The following is a 24,089-nucleotide window of genomic DNA, read 5'->3' as shown; positions in this document are numbered from 1 at the left end:
AAGGATTTGCCCTCATTTTGTCTTTCCTTGTTTATTTGGAGAAATCAAACATGCATCAGTGCTTCCATACAGACAGATGAAGAGCCTCAATGTCCCTCCTCTTGCATCCACCTGCAGCCAGATTAACTATTTTGTTCCCAGTGGAGTTATTATCACTGCATACGAGTGGAGGAGAGAATTTGGCTCACTCTCACTTTCTCAGTGTTAGTGAAAATAATTCTCATTCACAGACAAGTCAGCCTCCAGTGGCAGTCAGAGAGGAGCAGAGATGTTTGTCTGCCTGGCCTGGTGTCTAGCAAGAGACTACAGACAAAACAAAAGTTAAAGATTGATGCCGCAGAGCAACTGTTCATTTATTCCAGTATGTGCTTATTGTACTGCACTGGAAGTAATTAAAGCAAACCTGCCCTGGGAGTGCTGCAGTTGTGGTGTAACTCCGTGCCAAGTCATGGAAGTAACAGCAATGGCTGAGCGATCTACTGCTGAGCTACAGAAAGGGCTGTCTTTGGCATGCTTTTGCCTGAGGAAAGGTCCAGCAAGCAGATGGAGAGATGGGCTGCGGCTCTGACGTGCTGTTAGCCAGCACTGTGGCAGCAGCCTCATTCAGCATGGTGTCCAGCTGCTGGCAAGAACATCAGAAGTCACTCCATGACTCAGCCAAGGCTGAGCAAGTTGCCACCACAGGATTTAAACTCCTATGGTTCAAGAAAGTTAAAGAAGGAGGAAAGCAAGATAACACTGAGTATTTAATAGCAGGCAATGCCCAAAGAAAAATGCCAGGTGGAAGAAGTCAAAATAGCAACTTCAAGAGTCTGACTCTAGAGGCAAATGAGAAAAACTCAAAAAAATTAGTTAAAAACAGCCTTCATCCCAACATCCAAGGACAGGCCATCCATGAGGCTAACAGAAGGACAGGGTTGTGCTTTCAGCCATCCACTACCCTGCGGCACAAGCACAGCTGGCAGCATGGCCACAGCTGGCAGCATGGCCACAGCTGGCCTCCCAGCCCAGCCACACGCAGCACAGCTGGCTGGCAACAACTGCACCCAGCCAAATGGGAGTCTCACACTGTGCATTCCATGAGCTCTGCCCATTGTCCTCCCACCAAGATAACCATTTGTGTAAGCATCAAAGCTGATGAGTCCCCCACAGGTCAGTGTCCTGTGATTGGCATCTTCCAAAGATGCCAAGAAAGAAAAAAACATCTTTTGTGGAAGCAGGTGGTAGGCTTTTTTTGCCATAATTGATTCTTCAGAGGAAACAAAAATCGAAGTCATTAATCTCTTATGAATATCTGCACCATTTTACTACTTTCATATATGGCAATAATTCCAGATTCTGGCTGCTGCTGGCATTACATCTGAATCCAGAGCCTTAGTACATTTCATTACTGCTTAAAGGATATCCACAGACATATTATTATAATTCTTATTAATTTTTCTTTGTAACTACACATATCTCTATGCAGTTTATCTGGTCTTGATCTTTAGATATTAATTCTATATTAGTGTAAAACAAATTAGCTTTTAGTTATCAAAACATCGAATTATTGTTGTGGGTTTTCAAATAATTAAAAGAAATATTACAAGGCCATCCACAAGAAAAACCTGTAGTCTTGTGACCCAATTCTTTCTGGTTATGCAAGAGACTTCAGATTTTTGATATTTCCTCTTAATGTTCTTTAAGGTAATTACATGCACTTACAAAGAGGGGACATCAAGAGAAACTGCTTGAAATAATACAAATTACAACTCCAAGAATTCTGATCAAGAAAAAAAAATTGCTGGCTGATCCTACAACTGCTGAATTTCCTTAAACCCTTATCTCCCAGCAGACTGGTAGAGCCTAATAAAAATAAATTATATGTTGCACTGATTAAGGTGCAGTTATTAACTGAAATTCCATTTATTAGAAAATAATCTAGCTTCTACTAAGCAGCTATACTTGTTTCAGCAGGTGATAAATGAATTGGATTCTAAGATATAATCTTCTTTTTAAGGTATTCCACACCTAGTATGCTAATTTCTAAAGAGAGATTAATGTTTGTATTTGCTTGCATGCTCTTTTTGCCTTAATAGAAGGTCACCAAGGGATCTAAAGAATCACCTTTCCTATCTGTCCTTTTACTTCTGCCTGAGTGGCAAATAAATGAAGAAAGACCCGGAACCCGGCTGGCAAGTTTTCTAACATGCAAGGTGGAACAGAGACACATTGGTACAGAGGTATGCGTGGGAAAATTCTGCTTTATAGAGGCTCAAGATACTCTTGTTTGACTTTCATTTTCATTTTCCTCCTAAATGTGCTATTGAAACTCACTTGTAAGCACAAGACAAGCTTTTCAGTAAGTATAAAAGGGAAAGTATAACTGAAACAATGAATAATGCTCAACTCACCATCCTTCCCGTAAAGTCAAGCACCAGCTTCTTTGAGCAATTTGCAAATGAGCAGAAAACCACCAGTGATACACAAACACAGAGATGCACACAGGCCTGTTTAGAGCTACATTTCACAAAAAAATGTGTTTTAAATCCCTTCTCATGCAGCAAGAATGTAAATGTGAAGTATCCCGTCACTGAATTTCCAAGCACCAAGAACTCTGTGCTATCAGCAACCCCACTTGCAAGTTTTATTCATATGACTGGAAAGAGGTTAATGTTTAATATGAGCATCAGACCCTTCTGCTTTTGGTAATATCCTGTGATCACTGAAACCACACTAAGAACTAGTTAAATTTTTCTTTAAAACAAACCAGAAATATCACCTGTGAATTCAAAGAATTTGTGTTCTTTTCCAAGCAGCTGACATTTCATTTTTTTCATTTTGTTTTGTTAGAAAATATCACCTACTCTGGAATGTCCTTTGCATAAGGAGCCTCTTATAAAGGTTATAACTTAAAGAGGTTATCATCCATAACCTCTTTCTAACAACAGTCTACAATTCTACAATGGTCATTAAAAATCATTCTTCTTCTTCTTGGTTTCATTGTGCTTTTCAGCCCTCTAAGGTTAATAAACTCACATTTTGAGGATACATTTTCTCACATTTTGTCACAATTAATCTGCTAGCATAATATTCCAGCGAAGAGGTAAAATGCAGTCTTTTACATTGGTTTTTGGTGTTGCCACATTTAGATGTACCATCCTGGACCTACATCTTGACAAGTGGTCTTATGAAGAGGACAGTTTGTTTGGAATCATGTTCTTAAACTTGCAGGTCCCTGGCACAGCCATGAAACACATTGATCTTTGCCTATCAGTAGCATTTCCCATTACTGCAAGAAGAGCAACCCGAAGATGTGTTTTGACATATGCAGCTGCACAGCATTCAGGGTAAAATTAGTTGGTCCTCCTTAAGTTTCCTCTAAGTTAGCCACTCACTTCTGCCAATATTCCAACAACAGTCAGTATTTGTGAGTCCATTACATAATTTTTGCTACTTTTAGAGGAACTAATATTAAATGTAAGTCTGTTTGCATTAGAAATTAATGTTAATATTCTTTCTTGTAAAGCAACCAACTTTTTGCAGAATCACAGAATCGCAGAATCACAGAATCACAGAAAGAGCTGAGTTAGAAGGGACACACAAGGATCACTGAGTTCAACTCCTGGCCCTTCGCAGGACACTCTTAAGAATCACACCCTGTGCCCAAGGGCATTGTCCAAACAGTTCTTGAATTCAGTCAGGCTGGTGCTGTGACCACTTCCCTGGGGAGCCTTTTCCAGTGCTCAACCACCCTCTAGGGGAAGAACCTTTCCCTGATATCCAGCCTAAACCTCCCCTGACTCAGCATCAGGCCATTCCCTGGGTTCCTGTCACTGGTTACCAGAGAGAAGAGATCACTGCCTGCCCCTCCTCCTCCCCTCATGAGGAAGTTGTAACTGCAATGAGGTCTCCTCCTCTCCAGGCTGAAGAGACCAAGGGACCTCGGACACTCCTCATACAGCTTCCCCTCAAGGCCCTTAATCCTCATGGCCCTCCTTTGGATGCTCTCTGATATCTTTCTATCTTTCTTATATTGCAGTGACCAAAGCTGCACATAATATTCAAGGTGAGGCTGCACCAGCGCAGATCACATACAGTGATAACAATTGAAACTGATGGAATATAGAGATGATCAGGTGCCTATTCTAACATATGACTTGGTACAGTCCCTCAGTATGTCACAGCAATAAATAAATAAATAAATAATAAACTATTCGTTGAGTACTAACAGATGCAGATCTGAATGTCAACATGGACTTCTATCTCTTGGATTTCCTTTTCAGTTACCTGATAGAGAAATTAGTTTAACACAAACATATAATTATTTTATTTTCACGGTAGTTCACCTGAGAGGTGGATGAAATTCTTGGTTAGTTCTTTTCACTATTAGTTAATGTATTGTATTTTTATTTTCCTGAAGTGCCTACAATAGCTGGGGGATGGGGCCAGGGGGAGGGGGGGCAGCAGAGAAAGAGCAAAAACAATACGCTTGCCAAAAGAATTATTCAGGTATGTATAAATTCATAGTACCAAATGAACCTGATGAATATCTAACTTCTGCCTTCACCAAAAGTTTTTATATACAAATACAGCTTCACTGTCGAATCTAATATGTTTCAAATTGAGAAAACAGTAGGTCATTCAACGATTTTTTTTTTTTTGTTAAAAAGCTCAAAACAAAACACTGATGTTATAGACAAGTTTTTTAATACTTCCTACAATTTTATGTTGACCTTCTTATCAATACAGAATAGCTGAACATGAGTCCCTGCAAACCTGGCCAACAGTATAGAAATCATTGATGAAGGAATTTCTGTGAAACAGTAAAAGGCAAAATGCTTCTTTTCTCTTTCAATAGCTTGTTTTGTCTCTCCAGCACTCCAGGACTCCTCTTAATGGTTCTAATATAATCATGTTATTTTTCAATATTTGGACCTCTTAAGCAAAACTAATTTGTTGAGTGCTCTTCTATCTTCCTTTGGGATATGATTCTGAGAGCATAACATCATTTTGAGTTCAGAATGTGTTACACCTCACAAATCACCTCGCAGAGTACACATTATTATGGGTGGCATCTTCATGTGCTACAGCAAGCAGTCTAATAAAATATCCTGAATACAATCAGTAATTTTTAATATATCTTATTGTGGGCCTTTGCTACAACCTTTGTCTTAAAAAAAATACTCAGTTTCTCGAAAGCCTGTTTTGGATTTATTTTAACCTTGCTACACATCAAAGTACAAGGATGAACCTTTGTTCTTGCTGTCAAGACAACCACTGCCTCTTCAGCAGAAGGGGAAAAAAATCAAAGACTTGTAGAATGCCAGCTGAGTTTGAACCTGAAGGCCACAGTCTCTGAGCACACCTGGTACTCCCCACAAGAGCAGGATACTCAAGAAAATTGAGGCTTCAAATGAGCTTCCATATAACAACCTATAATTTCTTTTCAGGGAGTGGGGAAAAAATGTTAAAGGAAAATTCAACATGATGGTCCCTTTGCTGAAGCACAAGGAGGGGCTCAAGATGATCTTCAGAATGCTGCAAGACAAAAGCCTCATTATACATAATAACTGCTTACCAGTATCCCAGATTGATAACAAGCTTCCTCTGCCAATTTTGTTCTATCATTATATGAAGAGGTGATTAAATTATTTGACAAATCTTTCCTTGAGCAATATAGAGTTATTTACCTCAGGTAGAAAAGAGCAAGGTTAGGTAAAAAAGGGGGCTAACCAGCATGGCAACTTTAAAACAGCAACATTTGTTCAACACTTGCCTACAATGTGCAGAAAATATTCAAGGTAACTAGTGGTCTGGTGTGTATTTGAAAACTATCAAATATATGTTGTGACATCATAGGGCATGTCAACCTTCAGGCACCACTTCGTGTGGATTGCCTGCTTCTCCTTTGCAGATTGAGGAACTCTGCCCGATTTGATGGCTCCCCATCCTCCCTGTGTCTCCAGAGTAGCCTGATGTGGCAACAGCTGCCAGGGTCTGCTCAGACCAGGCACGGCTGCCTGGGCGATTCACAGCAGGCTCTCAGCATGACACTTCTTTGCCCCTCTCTGGGTGTCTGCAACAAGAGTAACCATGCCACAGGCCACACTAAAAATACAGTGCAGATGGTTGCAACAGAGCAGCTGGCCATGTACCCTGGTCCTGTTTGGTTTACTGGTGCAGACATAGCCAATCTTTTCCACTTTATCATTTCAAAAGACATTTCTCCAGTAATCAGGATGTTGTAATTCCCTTGTTGCCCATTTACAGTCTTTCTCTGGAGGGGCAGGAGGTCTACACCAATTACCTGGGTTTCTTTGCTGCTGGAAACGTTTGCAATCTCAAATCCTGCAACAGGAAAATTGTGACTGAGAGCAAAAGACGTATGTTGCGTGACACTAGCTGAATTTTCTGCACTGAAAGAAATTGTTCTGTCCTTACTGAAGTGAATATAACTGAGGTTTATTCAGAGTTCAGACAGTGCTGAAGTGAAAATAAGGCCATGAGAGAAGGTCACTTTTGATAAACAGCCCCACTCCTGGTGCATTCAGCAGGAGGTGCCACATAAGGGACAGTGGTACAGCTACACAGAGCTGTACCAACCTACTGTGCTGAAATGAACTACCTGAATGCCAGCAGCTGAAATGGCATCAAGGCAGGTAAAAGGAAAGGTCAGGGTGATGCAGCAGTGCTCTGACAGTGTCCAGAAATAAGCTGCATGATCCCCTGGTACAGTTATATTCCAAATTAGAAAATAAGAGGTGTGGAAGAAGAATCCTCATCTGACAACTGAGTGGACCGTTGCTCTTTCCACCTGCAAGTGAACATATGACCCTGACTGTGGCCAGAGCTGTCTCCACTAAGCTCAGCAGATCAAATGTACACTTCCCCTTCCTCCTACACAATGCATACCCAAACATCCCCAGTGGCCTTTCCAAAACTCACCTTAGCCAGCAGGCAACCACCTTCTCACCAGGCTGCATAAAGGCAATCATAAGTGTTCAGACTCATTTGCATGATCTGTCGGCCAGCTGAAAAAAAAACTGCTATCCAAAGCAGGTGCTGGCAATAATTGATTCTTTCTAAACCCCATGGGTTGAGTGTGAAAATGGTACTACATATGCTAATTTCTCACTATAATATGTGCATGAACTATTCTCTTATTTTGCCACATGAGCGCTTTGTTTTGAAAATCCCACGCTGTGTGGCTTCACACAGGCTCTGCTGTGCTCTTCTCCATTCTGTGATTCAGGGCTGGTGCCTCCCACCACCCCCTTCCATGCATGACCATGACCAGGCTATGGCTGTATATGTGCTCATTATAAAAATAGAGCCTGGAAAGTACAGTTTACTAGCAGTTTTTTTAAAAACGTAGTTGAAATCGAAAATCCTGCTTTCCACATTAGTTTTTATCTCAATTTTTCTACTACCTAAAATACTAATTATATTATTTGCTTGGTCTAAAACATAGTTCAGCTATTGGATGGGGCATATGGGATTCTTTCTTATATGTTTATTCTTTCTATTGTGTGGTTATCTAGAAAGATTCCAGAAGACAGTCATGTTTTGCAGAGCATTTGTAATCTTACCCATAAGGTGTCTAACACTAATTTTTTACAAGTGGCAAATAACTATTTACTCCTCATGAGACTGTCGTACAGAGGCTATCAATTTCCTCTCCTCTTGATAGCACCCCCACCCTTCTCCAGGGATATCAACTCCCACTGCCTGTCTACTTGCCTAACTGGTTAAAAGAATTATGGTAAGCTCAAATAAATTGATCTCTAGCAGACTTTGCTTGTTGTGTTTCTAGAATTACATGCACACCAACAACTGTCATTCCAGCTTTTTCATTCTTTCCAACTGTATAAATTGCAATACTAAGTTACCCTATAATTCTTGGTTTTATCATATCTACTATGTCCAGAATCCATCAAAATATACACTTTTTTCCCAGACTTGAGTTTTGAAAGAATTACATCAGTCTTTCTAGAAAATCAGGACTAATATGTCAAAGATGCAATGGCTGTTTCATGAAAGTGTTTACTTGGTAACCAGTTGTTTCTCAGCTTTCTGTATTAATTAATTCCTGTTTGTTGTGATTAAATTCTGTAAAAGTATTTGGCTTATTGTATGGGAACATTACATGAGCAATACACTCCTGGATTCTTGTGATTCCCTTGTGAAATACATTTACTGTGGTAGTTACAGAAACAATGTGCACACATACTTCTGGTTTTGGATCACACGGTTCTGCCATGAACAGATTCATTCGGTATTTGTTGATTTGCAAGAAGTTTGTTCTTGATTGCTAGTTAGGTCAGGTTAGGAGATGAGCCAAAAATGACAGAGGAGGTGTTGGGGAAATGTATTTCGGGATTTAGTCTTCTCATAATACAGGCCTGTAACTGTATAAAAGACTTTCTATAGAAATCCTGTCTGTGATGGTACATGATTACTAGGCATCTGTGACTTAGAGGAAGCTTACTTTTTGCCTTGTAAGCAGTTACAGATGCAACTTATTCATCCAGAGGTAGTCTTTAAGGGTGACAAGTGCCTCTAAGTTTGGTAATATGAAAAGTTTTTCCAGAGAAAATCTAAGGCACTCTCAAATGTCACCTGAGACGCAAATAACAAAATTTTCAGCATGTTTTGGAAAACCTTCGATTCTGTGGAAGTAGGTTTATGACATCTTTTATGTATCTGTATGTTCTCGTTTTTTTGATGATGAATTATATCTATAAAGGGTAAGTAAATGTAAGAGTACTCCAGACAAAGACTAATGAAATGATGGCTAACTGATGGTAGAAAACTATGAAGTCAATGTTTTTAGGCAATGCAATCTAGGTTTTCTTCTGAGTTATGCATGATCCATCCAGAATGCTACACCTCAGGCTGCTAGTAACAAGCATCTTCAAAGGACACCTTGAGCTTTATCCTGAAGCATCAAGACTCTTTGGTACATGCTCATGTCTCAGTCATTCAGGTGCTCTCAGTGCAGCCAGTAAAGTTCAGAAAAGCAAGCAGTTGCTTTTGCAATTGCCTGTTGGAACTGGCCCTAAACACTCAACAACTCGCAAAAATGACTGTACAGCTGAGTTTATTGTTCTTGTTACCAACTTCTTACAGTAAATACTATTTAGGTTCTTTTTTTGCATTCAAATTTTTAACATGATGATTCAGAGTCCTACTCTCCCCACAATAATGTGATCAAACATTTTCAAGTAAGAGCACAGCAGTTCAATACAGCTTTTAGAATATGGGTCACAATTCTTTTTCCAATCTCTGAAAGACACATTAATAAGCTCTTGGCATTTAGCGAAACAATTTTTTCTCATTCTTTCATTTTCTTTTAGTTTTCAGTGTTCATTAGAACTTTTTCCCCCAGCTTTTAAATTCTGTAGGAATAAACCTTGGAAGAAAATTAAAACTTCTTTTTTAAACACACTGCAATTTGGTGATATTTTCAAGCTTTTCAGTATTACTCCATTCACAAGTTGAATATGTGTGCTGTTTAATATCAAACAATTGTTTTAGTGCCATTTCAAGTGTCTGGCTGTGTTCATGCCTGCTAATTAAATGTTTCAGAAAAAAAAATACAGCCTAAATTGTGCAAAACTTCATCTACATCTGCTTCTTCTATGAAAAGATGTCCTTGGAACAACTCCAGTACGTTAAATAGAGAGCAAATTATTACAAATAAGACAGTAATTTACCTGTAGGCTTTACCATAAGCTACTGTGTATTAAATTTACCATTCACTTGTTATTGATGGTCAAGAAGACAAGTGTCTCTGTGGCATGAAAAAGAAAGTACTATTTTAGGACTATTTAGATGGGTTATGTTCTGGTGTTTTTGGTGTTTGGTGATAACCAAATATTTCTGTCCCATCTTCAGACAATTCAAGGTGGGATAGAAAAGCTGTCATGTTCCCCACTCTCTTTCAGCACAGAGGATCGTTACAAGCTATGGTAGCAGATTCCTGCAGATTCCTTCAGGACAGGGCTCTCAGAAGCAGCAGCATCACTATGAAGCCTTTGAAGGAGATGATGCAACAACTGCCTGTCACAATAGGCAGACAACACATACATTGACATGTTATCACTTCCATATTGTGTGTCAATCACACCATTTCTCAACACTTTGGAAGTAATTGAAAAGCAAAAGATACAAATATAAACAAGATGCAGCTGACAGAGAAGGACTATGGAGAGCCTGTCCTGTCTGGACCACCCATAACCAGAGTGTGAAGCACACACCACCAGACTTGCTTTGGACTCCTCAAGGCTATGAAAAGCCAAACTGTGATCCACTCAATCATCATCTCCCAGACTCACCATTGCACATTTTCCAGAAATAAAATCTTCCTCATGTTATCTATTATATGGCTAGAGACAAAATGGGTTTACACTGAAATTTGGAACCAAATAAATGAAAATGTGAAGAGGGTTTTTTTCCAATAGAAGCTGAGTGGCATTTTTGCACTGCATTGTTGCTTCAATTAATTATCTTTACACATTTATCAAGATAATAAATGTAATTCATTTGAATGGAGAAAATTCTGCTACTTGCTAGATACATATACATTATCACCAGGAGCCAATTACATATTGTAAATCCCCTGATCATTACATAGTCTACTTTGTTAAGAAATAACTGAATAAAACAAGTGGATTGCTGAAAACAAGAGAGATTTTTAATTCGGTATTAAGTAGGACTGTTAAATATTTAGTGATTTTTATTAGAATATCTGATATGACAAACCCCTTTGCCCATATATTTTGATTAATAAGTTTTTAGTTCTAATCTCAACAAAGGCAACTTCATTAGCAGCAGAACCAGCAACCATCAGCTCATGTACTTCCATACCTTTCAAATTTGATTCCACATAAAATGCCTTTGCCAAGCAAATGTCAGACCCCCGCAGTAATTTGTGTTTCCTGACTGAACCCACTTCAGAGCTAAAAGGAGCTGACTGAAGCAGGTATTGGTTTTGCAGCAAAATGCAAATCGTAGAATCATTACAATGGTTTGGGTTGGATGCAACCTTAAAGATCATCTAATTCCAATATCACTGTCATAGTCAGGGACACCTTCACTAGACCAGGTTGCTCAGAGTACCATCCACCCTGGAAATGTGAACCCATGGTTATGAGAAAACACCATTTTATACACATAGTCAGTGGTTAAACTTCCCAAATTAGCTCCTTTTAGCTGCTGGAAAGACTCAGCTCTAGGCTGAGAGATACATGGCTAAGCACTTATCCCTTGGCTCTTGCTGCTGGCAGCCAAGGTTTAGGGAAGACACTCAGGGAGACCAAAATGCAACTCAGGTCTGCGTGGGCATCTTGCCTCTGCTGAAAGAAAGGCTTCAGTGGAAGCGGGGGGCGGGCAATGGGCAGTGGAGGACATGCAGAAGGTGCCATAAAGAAGTGTAGGGAATAAAAGTGAAAATAAAATTATTGCAGGGGAATGGGGAGTATGAGGATGTTTAAAGAATTGAAAAGCACATAAATCCATGGAAAACCAGACTGTTAACCACTGTGGTGCTCACCAAACATTTCATTCCACTTTTCAGTGTTTCAGATCCTGAAACTAGATTTAGTCTTTTAGGAAAATGCCCTGAAACAAAATTTCAAAATCTATAAAAACCGTACCTGTATGAAGACAGTTTAGGACCCAAAATCAGATATTGGGTATTGTAACATTTAGAATTTATTGCTGCTTGTTCAACTGAAATTTCACTTTCTTGTACCTACTCATTTCACTTGTCTGGCAACCACAACACGAGAAGTCTGCACTGACAAAGCAGACCTGCCACTGACCAAATTGCTTACTGTTCAAAAAGCACACTGCACAAAACAAAGTTTATGTGATTTTAGAGTGTGGAAACCGACAAGGTGCTCTGAAAGTTTCACAGAGCTCGACTTGGACACAATCACTTTGTACCCTTGAGAATTTGGGTTGTATCCATGAGAAGTTTTAACATCAACAGAACCAAGGACCCAAAACAACAGATGTAGAAAGCACAGCTTGCCTAGGGAGGCTGTTATTTGCTTTAGATTGTTTTAGATGAGTGTTAGTTGCAAGTAACGAGTAGTTTTATGGGGTGTTAACGTAGAAGCCAATGGGGACACAGCACAAGTGCCAAGAAACTGCATAAAAGAGGCTTTGTAGAATTAAAGATGCTTTTTGCCACTGCCTGGAGTTGTCAGTGTATATATGTGTCGTGACCTGCCTCGACTGCGACAAAAAAGCAATTTTCAGAGCCCAAATCTAGAGAAATTCTCATGAAAACAAGAGAAGAGCCAAGTCAAGTTTCAGTATTCTGCACTCACCCATACTCCAAATTAAAACCAGGAGTTTTTAAAATTTGGAAAAAATAGCACTGCAGCAAGACACTTTTTTCTTCTTGTCCACCTTCTTGGGAATATTTCTGCCAAAACAGAATCAAACCTGTGATAGACACTGAAGCAGGAAGAACATCTGGCCATTTCCCTGTTTTTTGATGGAGAATACGGGGCATTATTGGTAGGAAAGTTTCTTCCAGTGACATGTGTACTAAATTCTGCAGGCACTCATCTCAGTTGCTGTTAAGTTCATGACAAGCCGACAGATGCAGGTGTTCTTTTGGTAGCAATCATTCGCTGTACCTGTAATACCATGCCATCACAAAAGTGATGACAAAGAGACTGCTGTTTCTGCACACTCTCACATGATGTGGGACAAGTATATAAAACTGCTGTAGGCTACAAAGACTGCTACACAGGAACTCTCCTACCTGTCCTTCAGGTACAATCACCTGAGGCTCTTTCACCTTGAGACTACATATCCAGGCTGCTGTCAAGCACCAGGTCTCACGCCTCCACAAGAATTATGTCCATCATTTTCCTTTTGTCCCAGTGACTACATCTTCATACAGTCCATGACTGTATCATCTACAGACCCCACCTTTTTTCTACATTTTCCATCTCTAGCAATAGAGAAGACATGGAGTCCAAAAAGTATCATCCTCCCCTGTCGGTTATCTGTTAAATTTCTGTCAGAAGGGTGGCTGTAGTGCTACACAGACAGTAAACTTTTTCCTTCTGTTCAAAAAACAAAGGTTTTTTCATTCAGATTATGAATTCTAATGCAGCTTACAGATAATAGTCATAACAACTGATACAGCAAGACTAGTCCTGCATCTTTTTCTTGTAGAATTTTATAGGTACTTACACAAAAGATGGCAGAGAATCAAATCTCTAGTGGAGCCCAAAGTAACTGGAAAAACAACGTGTGTCGCTTTATGTTGTCCGCGTGTTTTCTATTGTATTACTCTTAAATCATAGCAGTTACAGGTAATTAGTAATTTCTAGTTTCTATTAACATTAAAAAACAACATCAAGAACAGCTCCCTTTTAACAATGGCACATTTCAACTAGCTTGCCCAGGATTCTTGTTTCTATGGCCTGGGCTTGACAGACTAAGAATACACCCAGCTGGTTTTCAAACCAACACTTTCAATAGTCTGGGGAAGGTCTGTGTGACTTGTCATAAAAACAGCTGCCTCTGTCTTCCCAACCAGCCAGGAATAAGCTGAAGAGAACAAAACCTTGAATGAAAACACCTCGACTTTTCATGCAAGGACAAAAGGTGGTCATTATGCATACCAGGAAGGTTCTTTTATAGCTGGTAATTACATATAAATTGGAGAGTTATAATAAAAAAAAATCATTTCTCTCTTCATTTACTTAAAATGTGATTTCTACAGCCATTATATAATTACTGGTATTTTTCAGTAATGTTATTAAGAACAAACAAGCTAGTGTTTCTGAAAGATGCAAATACTGAAAGTTCCTTATTAGAACTGGTAGTCCAGCATAAAGCAAGTGGCAGGAAAAAGATCTCTTCTTGAAAACTGCAAACTGAAATTTTTTCAGTGTTGGAAAAGGATTCATTTCTACCTTTCTACTATGAAGAAATAAATTCTCCCTATCATCTCTGACACATTATTTCAAGCTCTCAACTTTTCTCAGTTTCTCATTTATTCAGAAAATATCTGTGAACTACTGACCTCCAGCAAAAAACCTAAAATAAGACACAGATCACAAAAATTCCAAAAAGAACAAGAACATCTCCCTGCTGTCACTACCCATGAAATAAGAGTTAGTCGTGACACTTAGTCAAGCACTTATTCCAATGTACAATCTGAAATGTTTGAGTATAAGCAACTGTAGCAACAACTTAGTAAAAGAATATAAAAACAAAGAATAACCATCTATTAGGAGATACATAAATCTCCATGAATTACAGCCTAGACAGATTCTATAGAGCTAACTTAGGTTATATACCTCACCACAGTGCACATTTCTAGATATCCTGGAGGCTGAAAATCAGTATTAAATATTATAAATGTAGAGGAGCAGAAGGAGTGATACAGAGAACAAAGAAGAGAGAAAGATTTGTATTTCAAGGGAGAAGAATTGGAATCAGGTGCATAAATATCATCATGTCATCATCCAGTCCACCAGAAACTTTAACTAAGGCAAATTATTTTCTGTTACTAGTTGTGCTTCTGTGAATGGATAAGAACAGCCAGAAAGCACAAGAAATGCAGAAGTAAATATCCAGTCCTCAAAGGTGTTTTCTGTTGGCAGAATGTAAAACACACATCTCCTCAAGAGCCCTGAGGCTCTGATGTCCAGGGGATTCCTGCTGTCCTGAGCTACCCTGGGCCACAATGGCAGCAGAAGGCTCCAAACAAAAAGTAACATATTTCAAAATGTGGGAGAGCAGACAGAAACCCTTTCCAATTCCAATGGCAGTCAGTCCATCAAACTTGTGTCTCCTTTCTCTGGCCCATGCTGTCACACCAGATGCTTCTGCCTGCTGAGAGCTCTCTCCCAAGGGTAGAAGCTGTTTCTCTCCCAGCAGGAAGCTACAGGTTAGATCTGAGCTAATGGCAAGAAATGAACGCTTCAGTACTGGGATGAGGGGTTGAGCAAGATACCTAATTTTTAAGATAAGGTCATTTTTGCTTTTTTTAAAAGAATGCGGATGATGGGGAGGTTTTTGTTATTATTGCAAATAAACTTTTTTTAACGCGCTATAATTCACCCAACTCCTTGAAAATCTGCCATTTACTCCACTGATGATGGGAAGAGTCTCTATCCTTAGCTGACTCAGACTATTAAAGTGGCTTATTCCTGGCTAATTGTTAAACATCCTGCTTTAGCATAATTTTGTTGCTTTGCTTTTTCTCTTGTGATTACACATGGTGTTAAATACCTTCTGTGAAAGTGTCACTTGTTTGTACTGGCATCAAAAAGTTTGGAGTAAAACTGTGTGCATCTTAGTGATTTATCAGAATAGTTTTTATCTTGTATTTTAAAACTCGAAATAGCAGTTTAAGTTTGCCTGTGACTACGTCCCCAGTATTTGCTGTAGGGCACAGAAGTTGGTCTTACAGATTTACATCTGTTAGTAAGAAAAAAATCACAATGTATTGATCAAATTCCGTGATACACATGCCAGATATTACAAATACATGGGTACCTGAAAAAGTATTCACAGACCTCACAGGTTCTTCAATAAGACCTTTCTACTGGGTTCACATCAAACACAACACTAATTTACAAATAAATGCCTTTTTCTCTGTTTGATCACAAGATGCACCTTATTTACATGTCTGGTTTTGCACTGCAATATTTACTAGTCTTCTTTAGCTGGAATAAGCAATACCTGGTACTTACTGTTTGACAAAAGACATTTACCTGTGAGTAGAACTGAGAGAAAGGGAGAGAGGGAGGTTTTATGAAAGTGAAGCCTGGATATACTAACGAGGTCATAAAAAAAGAGAACCATGAAAGGGTAAATCATAAACAAAATAACATATATCTGAATATGAAGAATGGGGTTATGGTTGTCTTTAAAAACTGCTAATTCTTGCTTTTGAGCCTAACTGCCAGGCTGCAGTTTTAAGATGAGTGTTCAGAGGGAACCTTTGTATGATCACTCCGTTTCCTGTTCCAGTTTGTGCCCATTGCCTCTTGTCCTACACTGTTACAGTGGGGAAACTGCAACACGCGTACCAATCAACGAGGCCCATGGAAAGAAATACATATGGACCAATTCTTGATAGATGTTTCAGAGATGTTTATTTTCCCAGCCGCATGGCCGGGGCTCTGCCGAGGAACTGCTCAATCACGGGACCTGAGGGTCCTTGCCCGCGCAGGGGAACACAAAACAACCAGTGGGAACGAGGCTGACCAGGGGCAGGGAAACCCCATGTCTCCCCCCCAGGGCCCCTCTCCCAGGGCTACATGGCAGGGGGGAAGGGACCCCAACATTTCACCCTTTTATTTTTAATAAAAAGAGATTTAACACTTAACATTGAAAACAACTGGATAAACATGAGATAACAAGGAGAGTTTCAAACAAAACAAGCCACCCTCCTGAGTCCTTAAATGTCCAAACAGATTCTGTGGAACATCTTAAGGCTGACAGAAGGGAGACAGGACTCTCCAGGCATGCTTTGTGGGTAAACTGAGGCAGGAGAGGGTTTCTTCCATTTGTACCTGTTGGAACTCTAAACAACAATAGTTAAATTCTCCCCTCTCCCTCTTCATCCCCCACTCGGCATTGGAAAGGGATTTTTGGGGAAACAATTGGCAAAAGCATGGTTTTGTGAGGGAAACCATGGGTGAAAAAATGGATTGGGAATACACTGGGGGTAATAGGATATAGGATAAAAGGGAAAGGTGGGATTAAGAAAGGGAGACTGTAGGGGGGCTTATAATGGAGATATTGTCTAACATGACTACGATTTTTAGCATATATATTGCCTTTTACAGAAACACCATCAGGCCCAGTGACCTGCAATGCTTGTAACCCTTTTCTACCTTGTAAAATTTTGAACTCCACCACCTCTCCATCTCCCAAGCTTGGGATGCATTTTTCAGGGTTATTCTTTTTAATAGCAGTTCTATGAACGAATATGTCCTCTTGGTTGTCACATCTCATTATAAAACCATAATTTTGTTTAACATTATACCATTTTACTATTCCTAATACCTTGGCTATGATGATTTTTTCCTTTTTCCGAGTGGCCGCTGTTTTCTGTCTCGCTGCGTCTTTGCTTTCTGTTTCGCTCGCTCCCGTGTTGGAATTGCCAGGGTTGCCAGTGCTGCAGGGGCTGTCGGGGCTGCTCGTGCCTGCACGCTCTTCCCAGGGTCACATTCGGGGCCACGTGGGCTGGGCCAGGCCGTGCTGCTCAGCTCCCCGCGCGCCGTCTTCTCTGCTCTCAGCTGCACTGCCTCTGCCTGGGGCCGCACCCACATCTCGGCCGGGCCCCCGAGCGATAACTCTCCCGCACCCTGCTCCAGCACGTGTTTCAGCTGGGCATGGCTTCGCTCCACTGCCAGCCGCCGCCCGCCGCCGCCCGCGCGCCGCCCCTCTCGGTTGGGCGTTCACGGGGCTCGCTCCACCACGCGCTGTGCGGGGCTGGGCGGGCACCGCTGGGTCGCACCGCTCTCACCACGCCTTGCTCCGCCACCGACACTGCAGCTTGCGTCGCTCCGCCCGCACGCGGGAACTGCCTCGCTGCTGCTCAGAGAGCACTCAGTCCACATGGCCTGGGTCACACAGACTCTGAGGCACACTTCCCCTCGCCAAGACACAGCTGACATTGCTCAACAGTCTCAGTAATTACATAATATTCACTAAAATATTCTTCCATCGGCATATATTTTTACTCAGAAATTAACTGTGTCCAAACAGTCTTCCAAAAGTCTTTGGTAAGAATTAAATCCCAAGAAATGTAGAAAAAGTTCTTAAACAACCATGAAAGGAAATGCTTCAGTTCCTTTTGAGCTTGAATTAAGCTAAAATTTACAAATCATTGTTCCAGACTCTTTTCAAGTTTAAGATAAATGTCCATATGCGGCTCTGAGAGCCAAGAGTCTTCCCACGGTTCCTCCATAGTTTAGAGATGGAACAGCAAAACAAAACAAGAAAAGAAATCCAGAGTTTACTCACAAATCAGTCGCTGTCCTTAGGGATCGGGGACCGTTCTGCTTGCATTATCCACCATTTGTTGGGGCCCTCCCCCCTGCCATGCAGTCCTGGGAGAGGGGTCCTTGGGGCGAGACATGGGGTTTCCCTGCCCCTGCTCAGCCTCGTTCCCCATTGGTTGTTTTGTGTTCCCCTGCGCGGGCAAGGACCCTCGGGTCCCGTGATTGAGCAGTTCCTCGGCAGAGCCCCGGCCATGCGGCTGGAGAAATAAACATCTCTGAAACATCTATCAAGAATTGGTCCATATATATTTCTTTTCCACGAGCCTTGTTGATTGATACGCATGTTGCAATTTCCCCACTGTAACACTACACCTGGCTTTTCCTTCTTTGCCCATTCCTATTAGGCATATGGATGCATTGATCAGATCCTCCTGACCCTTTTCTTCCCCAGGCTAAAGAACCCCAGCTCTTTTAGCCTCTACTATGCAGGATGTTCCACTTTCTTAATCCTCTTCATAGTCTTTCACGGGACTCACTCCAGCAAGCCCCTGTCTCTCTTGCACTGGGCCTTCACCAAGGCTGAGTAAAGAGGAAAGATCACCTCCATGCTGCTAATGCTGTGCCTGATCCAGCCCAGGAGGCTGTTGGCCATTTTCACTGTGAGGGCACACTGCTGGATCACACCCGTTGTCCACCAGGAACCCTAAGTCATTTCCTGTGAAACTGGTTTCCAGAGAGTTGGCCCCCAGCATGAAGTGGTGCGTGAAGTTGTTCCTTCACAGTGTGTGACATTTCATTTTTTTTAACTTAATGGGACTCCTCTCAGACTGTTTCTTGAGCCTGCCAAGGTCCTTTTGAACTGCATCACAACCATATGGGGTCACTTGGTCTGTTCAGCCTGGAGAGGAGGGGACGCCTCATTGCAGTTACAATTTCCTCAATGGGGGAGGAGCAGGGGCAGGCAGTGATATCTTCTCTCTGGTAACCAGTGACAGGAACCCAGGGAATGGCCTGAAGCTGTGTCAGGGAAGGGTTAGGTTGGATATCAGAAAAAGGTTCTTCCCCCAGAAGGTGGTTGAGCACTGGAACAGGCTCCCCAGGGAAGTGGTCACAGCACCAGCCTGACTGAATTCAAGAACTGTTTGGACAATGCCCTTGGGCACATGGTGTGACTTTTGGGGATGGTTCTGTGAAGGGCTGTGTTAGACTCAGTGATCCTTGTGTGTCCCTTCCAACACAGCTTATTCTGTAATTCTGTGATCCTGTGTTTCAGGTCACTAATGAAAATGTTATTGATGAGCATTATTGGCCTCCTCAGGCACATCTCTAGTGACTGGCCTCCAGCTGGACTTCAAGCTGCTGATCATAACCTTTCAAGACCACGATTCCAAATGGTTTTCCATTTATCTAGTTCATGTTTCATCAGTTTGTCAATGAAAATGTTGTAAGAGACGGTGTAAGATGCCTTGCTGATATCAACATAAACAGCTATGCAAGAAATTCTCTTCTCATTCTTCTATGATCAGACACAGCTCCACTGCATTTACCAAGTCTCCAAAGCTTTGAGGAACCTGGCCTGAATGACCCTGCACTGATTCTGTTGTGTGCAGGATGCTGGGCTGGATGGCCTCCTGAGTAACGACATCTTTTTATGGCAAAAACAGCTGAATTGCTCCCCAGCAAGAACAGGATGAGGCTCTTCCTGCTGTGGAAAGGAGCTCGATGAGAGACATGGGGAACCACCATGAAGGATCAAGCTTGCTTCTCCTGTTGGAAAAAAGGAGGACAGGAGACAGGAGGGCAGTGAATGCTGCTGCTGGGAGGGTAGTTTCCACATTCAGCTCCGAGATATGCGCCAGCCCGGCTTCCCCCAGCTCAGCAGCTGCTGCACCGAGGGTGGGAGCCCCTCACGACAGCCTCGCTAGTCGGATGCTCTGGGTGAGCCCACCCGATAACTGTGAGCGCTGACAGATAGCACTCCTTTCCGACTGCTAAAGAACATTCCTGGCAGGAATGAAAGTAAAGCCAGAGGGTAAATCTGGAAGGAAACAGGAAGAAAGAGGCAAATAAGAAAAGAACTGCCCATCGTGCAGACTTAGCTGTTTGCAAGAGTTGGGTTTTTTATACTTTTCAATTGTTTGCTCAAAGATGCTAGACTTTCAGTAGCCTACAGTACAGTGGGGAGAAAATGCAGTTATTATATTGTGCTAAAGAAACTCAAAGAACATGAGATCCTAAAAAAAAATTCTTCTAAAAGATGAGATCTTTTTTTCCTAAAAAATCTCAAACTGGTGATTTCTTCTTGTCATTTAACAAGGCTGAGACTGTTGAGTCAGACATGAAGTATTGTAGAGCCTATGGCAACATTCGCTCAGAATCCACTTATAATAAGAAGCACAAAACTGAAAAAGTATCTCTTCAATGATTCTCATCTAGATTTCTAAAGATTGCAGAACCAGAGCAGAAGTTTTAAAGGGATTATAAATAATGGCATAGGGAATTGAAAAGCAAAGGCAGAGAAAATGTTGCCCTGAGAAGTCCACAAATTGCAAAAACAGGTAGCTGGTGAACAAATTAAGGCAGTATCTGACATAAAGATGAAAGTCTGTGCAAACATGACTAAGTCGTGTTAAACACAATCAGATAAAACTGAGAAGTCAATAAATGAAGAGTCAAGAAATCCCTCCTTACTGTGGTAAAGTAAGATAAAATCTGAAAAAGAAAACATTTTTAAGAGTTTTGGGAAATGGAGCACTTAGTTGCAGATTGAAAATATATCAGATGTTAAATCCTGTTGCTCTAACACCAACCAGAAATTAAACTCCAAATAAGCCACTTCCTTCCCTCTCCCTTTCTGGTAAGAGAGGGACAAAAGCAGAGACTATGGGTTGAGATAATTTACTGAAAGCAAAAAGCAATTAAATAAGAAATACATAGTAACAGCAGCAATATTAATAACAAAAGTATATAAAAGAGGTGTTTTACCCCTAAAAATGTGTTCACCACCTCAACTTAGTTCCACATGGCTGATGCTTTCCTTTCAGCATCACATCCTGTAGCTGTGTCTCAGAGAAACGGGAGAGGATAGATGGAGGCAGCAAAGGATGGAGTTTGCAGGGCTGATGCTGACAGCTTTCCCGCTGGAGAGAGGGAGGTAAAAAATGGCGCACCTCCAGCAGTGTTCTTACCTTTTCTTCCCAAAACCATGCCTCCTGCAGGTGATGTGCATGGTATAGGATAACTTAGCCATGCCCGTATGGCACTAAGCTCTGCCCCCTCTCCGCAACCAGAAGAGTCACTTTAATATTGTTTTGAGTTGTTCATTTGAGTTGTCCCTGTAAGTGCCTCCATGACTACATCATCCTCCTCTATCCACACTGCATGGCACTTTTGGAGGCTCTCAGTCAGGTCCATACCGTCTCAAACATGCCTCACCTGTCCTGTGAGGTCTTACTGCACACTTGGCAAACCTCCTTCTCCTGGGCTCTCCATAGTCATTACTGCACCATGTGCATCCTTCACAGTCTATATAACAGACATGTCATTGCTTTTTGTTATAAACCAGGGGATAGGAAAGAGGACCACTGAAAATAGGACAGATCAGTGGATTAGCAGCTTTTCAGCACTCTTCCCACATGTTGAATTATTGGAAAGATATACAGAGCAGTGAACATTGCTCCATAGGACCGGCTCATCCCAACAGAGGAGGCTCCTGCAGGGATGAGGCACACCGTCACATCTCATGGTGTTCATCTGTCATCTCCCCAGCATGTGTCCTCGAGCCTGGGCTCTCTCTCCTCTGAGGAAGCCCGTGAGCCTGGCTCCACATCAGTAGTGCTTGCTGTTACCCAGGGACACGGCCAAGGCTGGTGGGGAATCAGGGGCCTTCTCTGATTAGCGTATGTTTGGTTGAATCCTGAAGCTAAGGTCCTTCCCCAGAGCACTGATTCAAGGGACAAGACACATGTCAACATATACAACATATTTTATTTTTGCCAGAAACCTCTACTGTAGTCTGATATCATAATTCTTACTCAAAGAGATCACAGGCAGAGAGCAGGCCCTCTTAATACCCCCTTAATACCCCATGATTATCTAATTGATTTCATGGAGAGTGTTCTGCCTCTCAGTTTCAAACACCCTGAAGTCGGCCACTTACGGGCAGAGTTGGGCTTAGTCCACTGAGCTGAGGATAGGAAACTCAGGGAATCACAGCAATTTCAGGGAATCACAGCAATATCTGGAGATGTGTCTCAAAGGAAACAAATCCCACAAAAGCCAGATTTCTTCTGAGCCATTAAAAATGAGGACCAATTGCCTAGGCAGCCAGAAGAAAAAAAGCTGTTAGAACAATCTCAGTCAAGCTACCCCATTACACAAAATAAAAACTGAAAAAATAATTTTCCTTCAACTTTTCTTAGGAACTTTGGAACGTTTTTTCTAGAAGAATCCACAAAGGAGAATTAACATCTCTTATGGGGACAAGCAGGAATGGGCGTAAAGCAAAGCTTGGAGCTGCAGAAGGGCAGAACTGAGAATTAATCATTCAAGCATATTGTGCTCCATTATTGTGCACACTTAAGACATCTTCCTGAACAGGCTAATTTTGAAGGCATCTGAGAAAATCAGAATTATAACAAAAAAAAGTTGTTATGGCACTCATGTTTGCAATGAAATTCTTCTGGGTATATAACAATTTTGTAGAAACAAGGTTAAGATTGTTTAAACAATGTTTAGAAAATCTGAAGAGCCTATCACAGACCAGAGCAAAATACTTGATGCTGATGTCACTGGACATTCTGGAATGCTTTGCAATAAAAAAAATGTAGAAAGAGATCACTTGTCATGAAAAAAAATGGCTTTAAAAATTGTTTGGAAATAGATGGAAGGGGGAAAGTGCAAGTTGACTTTAGAGAAATCTGTCTGTTAGCAAAGCAAAGGACCCAAATTAATATATCCTGCCTGTCAGGACTTTAAAACTTGACCCAGTAACTCAAGTGAGGACTACAAAGCAGTTTGACTTCTTCAAAAGAGCTAACTCTACTGAATAGCTAACTCAGCTTAAACTTTTACTAAAGAGCTAAAACTTGAGTTAAATTCTGCCAACTAACTCAAGTTGCGAGTGCAAAAGCACTAGTTATGCTAAGAGGGGCCTGAAGTACTCTGACAGTGATTTCTATTTAAGATTTCAGAAATCTTTCACATATGACATCCCGGGTCTAATCATATGGTGCTGTAACTCCTCAACAACATCTGCACCAACTAGCTTTAGCTCAACATCATTACTGATCATTACTGGTTGTTTTTCTCATAAATTTGTTTTCTTCTCCTTTAGTCAGCTTCTGTGACACCTTCCCTGTTCCCAAAGGCCAATCCCCTGACAAGAACTTGATCAGGGTGTAAGATGACTTCCATTATTAACAATATAATATGGTCCAACATGAGTATGTTGCACAGCTAAGCACTTTTTATGTTACCAAGTAGACTTGTTACTTACATATAGTCCATTCTCAATATTCAGGCAAGTTTCATACAGAGCACACAGAACACACACATAATTCTTGTATGATTTCTTTGTTTTTACACTTTAATCTTCTTCAGCAGGGAAACAAGATGTTTGTGGTCCCATAAAGCAATTTTCAAAATTAAAAAAAAAAAAAAAAGTATTATTACCAGAAAAGAAATCAGAGGTGGAAAGTAGGAAAAGGGGTAGGTTTGAGCCAAGCAAGGCAGGCAAGAAATGGGCTAGAAGATGGAGAAAAAAAGACAGATGGGAACTAATTCATGCAAGACCTTGAAGCAAGGAGTCTGAACTGTATGTGGGAAGCTATAATACAAGAGATTTTTTCCATAAACATTCAAACTGAGGCAATTATATTAAAAAGCCTTAATAAGATGAATTTGGGTAACACTTTCATTGTCTTTCTGAGAAAATTACTCAGACGATCCAAGACTCTGGACTATTTTTCATATTGTTTTCCCCATCTGTGGAGTCACTAAATAATTATGCCATTATTGTGTTCAAAGACTCACTTATTAGGAATTACAGCAACACCTGGTTATACTGACACTAGCTGTGGTTTAGTGATTAAAGTTCCTGCAGTTGCTTTA

The sequence above is a fragment of the Corvus moneduloides genome, chromosome 3 (genome assembly GCF_009650955.1).
Source record: "Corvus moneduloides isolate bCorMon1 chromosome 3, bCorMon1.pri, whole genome shotgun sequence".
NCBI classification, from domain to species: Eukaryota; Metazoa; Chordata; class Aves; order Passeriformes; family Corvidae; genus Corvus; species Corvus moneduloides.
This window is presented reverse-complemented; position numbering follows the sequence as displayed.